This window comes from Ascaphus truei, chromosome 10 (genome assembly GCF_040206685.1).
Source record: "Ascaphus truei isolate aAscTru1 chromosome 10, aAscTru1.hap1, whole genome shotgun sequence".
In the NCBI taxonomy this organism is placed as follows: Eukaryota; Metazoa; Chordata; class Amphibia; order Anura; family Ascaphidae; genus Ascaphus; species Ascaphus truei.
This window is the reverse complement of record NC_134492.1, coordinates 56,895,103-56,902,263: the sequence shown is the minus strand read 5'-3', so window position 1 is coordinate 56,902,263 and position 7,161 is coordinate 56,895,103.

Below are 7,161 nucleotides of genomic sequence, written 5' to 3'. Positions count from 1 at the left end.
TGTCCTCCCCTCCCCCCCAGCCTCACCCATCTCTCCTCCACCACCCCCACCATTTCTCCTCTCCCATCTCTCCTCCCCCCTCCCCACCCATCTCTCCCAACCCACCCACCTCCACCTACCCCACCCATCTCTCGCAACCCACCTCCCCCCTACCCCACCCATCTCTCCTCCCCCCCCATCTCTCCTCCCCCACCCATTTCTCATCTCCCATCTCTCCTCCCCTCCATCCCCACCCGTCTCTCCTTCCCCAACCCCACCCATCTCTTCTTCCCCCATCCCCACCCCCACCCATCTGTCCTCCCCCCCACACACAATTTTTCCCCTGTCTCCATCTCCACCCATCTCTCCTCCCCCATCCCCACCATCTCTCCTTCCCCCTCCATCTCTCCCTCCCTCTCCTCCCCCATCCCCAACCATCTCTCCTTCCCCCTCCATCTCTCCCCTCCTCTCCTTGACCCATCTCTCCTCCCTTCACCCATCTCTCCTCTGCCCCTCCTCTCACCCATCTCTCCTCCCCCTCATCTGTCTCCCCCTCCCCATCTCTCCTTCCCCCCCCACATCTCTCCTCCATCCATCTTTCCTCCCCCTCCCCAACTCTCCTCCCCACCCATCCATCTCACCTCCTCTCTTCCCCCCCACCCATATCCCCCCCTCCCTCTAAAACATTTTATAAATAAATAGATGCATTGGAAATTCTTTGGTATTGGATACAATTTCCCCGGCTGTGAAGCAGCAATCTGCGGATTGGAGCGTTTCCTCGGGCGCCGGTCCGTATCCTGCGCGCTCGCCCCGTTAAACTCTCTCTTCTTACTTGGCACCTCCGACTTTTCCGATGACAGACCGCGCGTTTGTGGTTCTCACCGAGCAATTAGCAGCAGAGCAAAGATGGGATCCCACGGGGGCTATTTGTAATGGGAACCGCCAGCGTCCGACTGTAACGCAAGAAGTCTGGTATATCTATGTCTGATTTACCATTAATTAGCAAAAGGGTCACCTGGACGGGGTGGCCCAGCTGGTGCACTCATGAGTAGGGTGAGCATATGTCCCGGGACAGCCCTGGATTTCATTACAAAGTCCCGATGATTTTCTGAAAATCGTTCAAATTCCTGTTTTTTTTTTAGCTTTTCCTGTCTGGACTCACTTAAAACTTTTAATACCGTAGAAAAAGACACTGCACGTTGTTTTTAAGCGATCGACCGTACAGTATAAAAGAGGAAACATTTGAACTATATTGGTAAACTCGAATGAAACTACTTCATATAAAATGAAACCGTAATTTTGCTGCCCTCGGGAGAAAAGTGAAATCAATGAATAATAACAGCATAAATGGGGGCACTATCAGAGAAAGACCCTTATAATATTGTCGCCCTCTTTCCCCCTTACTAAAGCAACTACCGGTGCTGCCGTTACCTGTTGACTAACAGAAGACTGGAGCCTCCGCCACTGGGAGCCTGGGGCGATCAGATATCCACCTCGGTGCAGGGCCTCCACCTGAAAGGGATCCTGACGCAGCAGGATAAGCCCCTCCCAGGAACAATACCAGTAATACACTCACACGTCTGTATATATAATAACCTTTAATATGCATTATTAACAGTACCCTGTACCACACAGTATAACAACCCCAATTCAGTACCACCAATGAGTGTCCCCAAAGTACATTAGGTGCTAGGCACCAATACCCTGATGCCCTTTTCAGCAATGTCCGGGCCCACCCATGTGTAGGGAGTAGCGCTACCCGTGAATTGTTGGTGCACTGCGTTGAGGTACCTTCCGAGTACTCAGTACTCGGTGCGGCCGACTTAACAATGAGGATCCGCTGATCCAGTGATGTCGTCCGCGATGGCGATCCACCTCTGCGTTGGGTGAACTCCGATAGGAGGGTCTCACCTTTAAGAGTCTCTGATAACATCGTGGTGGTCTGATCCCAGACCACAGGCCACATTCACCGCATGGCGTCTTCACTTTGTCCCTGACACTGAGCAGTACTATGAGGAAGTGTTCCTATCTAAGGGGCCTTCCCTGAAGCAACCACAAAGCTACACGTGAGCCGGGACCTATCTGGGGCCTAAGGGGAAAAACTAGGCCTAGTCTCAGAGCCACAGGCTCCTGAGACCCTACCTTCTTGTCTGGCTCTGTCACGGTAGTGCTGCCCGCAGACCAGACCCGTCCCTAGACTGAGGTGGAAAGTATTATACCACGCACCCGCAGCAGAGGAGCGTGTCCGGAGTGTGGTAGATATGTAGCCAGGCCAGGTGACTTTAGTTAGGTAACAAAAGGTACTTGCCGGATCCGGAGATTAAGAAACGTGGTGATTGCCGTAGCCGAGGGTCGAGGATGCCAGAGGTCCGGGGAGTAGAGGTGCGAGCCGAGATCGGGGGCGGAGAGAGACTGCGTAGTGAGGAGGAAGCCGGGGTCCAGAGCCAGAGAGGGAGAGTCGAAAGCCAAGCCGGGTCAGAACCTGAAGTATACGAGAGAACAAGAGTAGAAGCGAAAACCAACCAAACTAGGCAGAAGCTATGCAGAGCAATGATTCCCCGGGAGAACAGTGGTAATAAATGTGGGTGAACCAATCAGAGAAGGAGGCAGAGCAGGGGTGTGCCGTGGAGCGCTTTGCAATAGGTGAAGGCTTTAATCATTGCCTGTGCTCAGCTGTGGAGTGTAGAGGCAGGAGCGGGGCTGCAGCTGCTGACGGGGGGCGTGGCCAGAAGCCCAGGGGGGGTGAATAAATTACAGCCGGAGGCGCGCGCTGTGTAAGCTCCTCCTGCGCGTGCCCGACAAGATGGCGGCCGCGTGAGCCCAGCGCCGGGCGGGATCGCAGGGCACCACGATGGGGATACCCCAGCGGGGAGCGAGGGGCGGCAGCAACATCCTCCGAGGCAGGTAAGGAGGTGTTGCGTGAGCTCTGCTCCCTGACAGGCTCCCTTCTCTGACTGACGTGGTCCTTTTCAGTGCGCCAAATGTCTGCTTCTCACTGCCGAGAACCTAGCAGCCCTATTGGCTGAGGCGCGCCACCTGATTAACAGCCCCATGGTCTGCTGGGAACTGTAGTTCCCTTGTGGAGCTCTGGGTGTGATGGCCGCCGCACACTAGCTCCTGCACATGTGCAAGGTGGAGCAAGATGGCCACCGCGCAACTCCTATCCTGTGCATGCGCCAGCACAACCAACATGGCTGCGCCCTGCAAAGGGAGCCGCCGGGAGCTTCCGGCGATCCGATCGTCCCCCTACCAGCCCCCGCATCCTGACATTCCCACTGCAGGTGTCCCGATTGCCATCCCCCTCCGCAGCCCGGAAGTAAGAGGGGGACCCGGCTTCAATATTTATTTTTAAGTGGTCTGTCACGGGAGATCAGAATTTTTTCACGGGATCAAGGCGCTGGACAGGACAAAGCAGTTTAACTAGGTGCCACTTCCATGGCTTAAATGGGGGTTTGCTTCCACTCCACTCTTGTGGGGTAGGGACCGTCCAGACCTCTCTGGACCAATTCGTGGCAGAGCACTTATTAATTCCCCCGCTCAGCAGTCCTGCTCTCTGCTCCTCCGCCGACTCGCCGTCCTGCAGCACAGACACAGGTTTAAATCTCCCGCTCGGACGGTCTCCGTGCCTGGTTCTCCGGTGTCTCCAGCCCAGCCTCGCAGCACCTCCGCGCCAGGATAAGACTGAGACCTGGAGCGCTGATTGGGTTCCCCTTACGTAGATTCCCCGCTTGCCATAGAAAATCGTGGTAACCGAGGCTGCACCAAGGTTTTACCAGCCACGCATGTCCGGAGATCTTGGCTATACTCTAGATCAGGGGTGCGCAACTGCAGTCCTCAAGCCTCTCTCTCCCCCTCCCCCGTCAACAGGTAAGGTTTTCTGGAGTACAGGTGGCTCAATCAGTCTCTGCTTCAGCACAGGTGGCTCAATCAGTCCCTGATGCAGCACAGGTGGGTCAATCAGAGGCTCAGGGGGCTATGCACTAAGCTCAATGGCTTTGCGTTCTGATTTTCCAAAAAAGCAGGTTCGTTAAAAAGTGAGGCCGGGGACCGCGATGCACTAAGGCCTTGAGCCCATTTTCTAAAGTACCTGCTCAAAATAGCTCAGAACAGCCACAGCGTACGTGTTGCTTTTTCCCCCTGCTAGCGTTCTGAACCTTTCCGTACGCTAGCTGATAGAAAAAAAAGCCGCATGTAACATTTGCATGGAGATTTGCTATCTCCATGCAAGGCTGTTACAGGCGATCGTACACTAAATAAATACATTTTAATACTAGTGTACATGAGCAGGGGGTCTCAGGGCCTGAACCGCATTGGTTTCAGGTCCGAGGACCCACTACTTCAGGAGATACAGGCCCCGTTATGGGGTGCCGGTATCCCCTGCACTTTAAAGCTCCCACGTCAAAGGGGCCTGATCCTCCTGAAGTAGGGGGTCCCCGAGGCTGAAACCAATGCGGTTCAGCTCAGGAGACCCCCTGCACATCTACACTAGTATTAAAACACGCATAACAATAAACAATAATTCATTATCGTAGCGGCTATCCGCTAAGGTAATGAAGCTGCATTAATGTACATTTTAATAAAAGTGTACGGGAGCAGGGGGTCCCCTGAGCTGAACCGCATTGATTTCTGCCTCAGGGGACCCCCTGCTCCCGCACACTATTATTCAAATTTACATTAATGCAGCTTCATTACCTTAGCGGATAGCCGCTAGGGCAATGAAGGGGTTAAGGCACATTAGCATGTTTATTGGGGACAATTGCCCCCCAATAAACATAGCAATATACAACACACATCCCCCCCGCCCCCTAACACATACAGTACAGTAATGGGCAAAAAAACTATTATCCACATATGGATAATAATGCATTTGCCCATTTTAAATACATATAAATTACAATAAATACATTCAATATATATTACACTTACCTTTTACAGGCACCCATGATGAAGGCCACAATTGGGTCCCCACGGTAGGCCCGCGGATGTCTGGGGGTCCCGGGTCAGACCCACAGGTGTCTGAGGGGCCTCGGGTGGTTCCCACGGGGGTCTGGGGACCCACGGGTGGTCCCTACGGGGCCGCGGTGCTCCCACAGATGTGTGGCCACCGGTTCTTCCCCGCAGGTGTCTCCCGTGGACCCGCCAGCCTGATACCCGTGAGAAGCCCGAGGATACCTCAGGTGGTCTCCAGAGGTCTCTCGCAGACCAAAGGAACCAACCCTGTATGTAAAAAAATAAACCGGACCTATGCATTCAGTACATCAATCCGCCCCTCCCCCCACAACACATACAGTACAATAATGTGCCAAATAACTATTATCCAGATATGGATAATAGATTATTTGCCCATTATGAAACACATAAAACATGCATAAAACAAAACACGGTGACCCGCGGAGACCACCTGGTGGGCCATGGCGCCTGGCGGGACCCACCAACAGACCCTGTGTGAAACATGTTGCTGGGCACCTGTAAGTCTGTGAGGTGACCCGTCAGGCCCACCGGGGACTCGCGTGGGCCTGGGGTATGAACCCTGTATGTAAAAGAATAAATCATGTATTTATGGGGGGGCACTGGGGGTGGGTAATGTATTTAATAAATAGAATGATGTTTATTGTGGGGCTGTGTATTGTTTTTATTGTGGGTACTGGGGGTGGGGGGAGGGGGTATTGGCCCCAAGGGTATGTGGGTAGGCCTCCCAGCTGGGTAGTGGGTGAGGGTGGTTAGGCCTCACGGGGTGGGGGGTTAGTGGGGGAGGGTATGTAGGCCTCTCGAGTGGTGGGTGAGGGTGGGTTAACCCCTTAATGACTGTAGCGGTTAATAACCGCTATGGTGATTAAGGGGTTAGGGGACATTACATTGGATGTTTTTATTCTTGTGTATGTTTTGTAGCATCGGAGGGGCATGGGCAGGATGAAGATGAGGATGAAGACGGCCTTCATCGTGGGTGCCTGTAAAAGGTAAGTGGAATATGTTTTTACTGTATTTATTGAAAGTTATATGTATTTAAAATGGGCAAATGCATTATTATCCATATATGGATAATAGTAATTTTGCCCATTACTGTATTGTATGTGTTAGGGGGGTGTATTTAGTTATAGATATTTTTTATTATTTTTGGAGGCGCAATATTGGTACCGCAGGCCCGCGGGGTCAGCCGGGGACACCCGCTCGACCCCCTGGCTCCCTCGGGGACCCTCGCCGGCCTGTTGTATGGGTTTTGCGCATGCAAAAATAATTTTTTCTAAGTCCAGCTTTTTTTGCGTCTACCTCGAGCTGACGTGTTCTGATCAACGCAACTTTCGCGTACGCTAAGGTTGCGTTGCTTAGTGCATCCCGCTTAAGGGCAGAATTTAACGCAAACAGGGTTACGAACGAGCAAAGTAATTTTTAGAGCAAAGAGCCTGTTTGCGTTGCTTAGTGCATCGGGTTGAGCGCAACATCACGTTCTAAGAGCACTTTGCGCTCTAAAAGTGACGTAACGGAGCTTAGTGCATAGCCCCCTCAGTCTTCGACTGAGCTTCTGATTGAGCCACCTGGGCTGAAGCTGGGATATCCTGAAAACCTGACCTGTTGGGGGCTGCCCGAGGACTGAAGACTATATGGTGCTCCATCCCATTTTTATTCTAAGGTACATTATCTCACAGGACTAAAGGATTCAAAGTTACTGGGTATGCAGGGGGCTACCGGGTATATCCCAGCGGGGTATCTCTGGGGTGTGGGTGCTGGATGAGCCCCAGGGAAAGCCAGGCAGGGGCCAGGGACCAGGCTTAACCTTTAATATGCTGGTCCCTGGGCCCCTTACTATCACTATGCCATTTGATTTATAAATCATATTATAATGTGCCCCTGCTCCCCCTATGGACGGGGAAACGAGGGTTCGTTTGTGTTTTATCTCTAATAACCACACCGTTAAACAAACAATGAACGTTCTAGCTACACTTGTGGTTAGTGAAGTGGTTAAAACTGCGGTTGCCAAGCAGCTTCTCCAACAATACTGGACACAATGGTGGAAGGTGCAATGCTCCACGCTGATTCCTCCTGTCCTCGGCCCCACCCCCGGGTTCCAAACACCTCTTACTTGGCAATGCAGCCAATCAGGATGGAGGAAGCTGCCCAGCCCCCTAGCAGCAGCCCTGCTCTCTCCCTGCTCAGGGAAATCCCCCCCCCCCCAAGTCAGTCAGG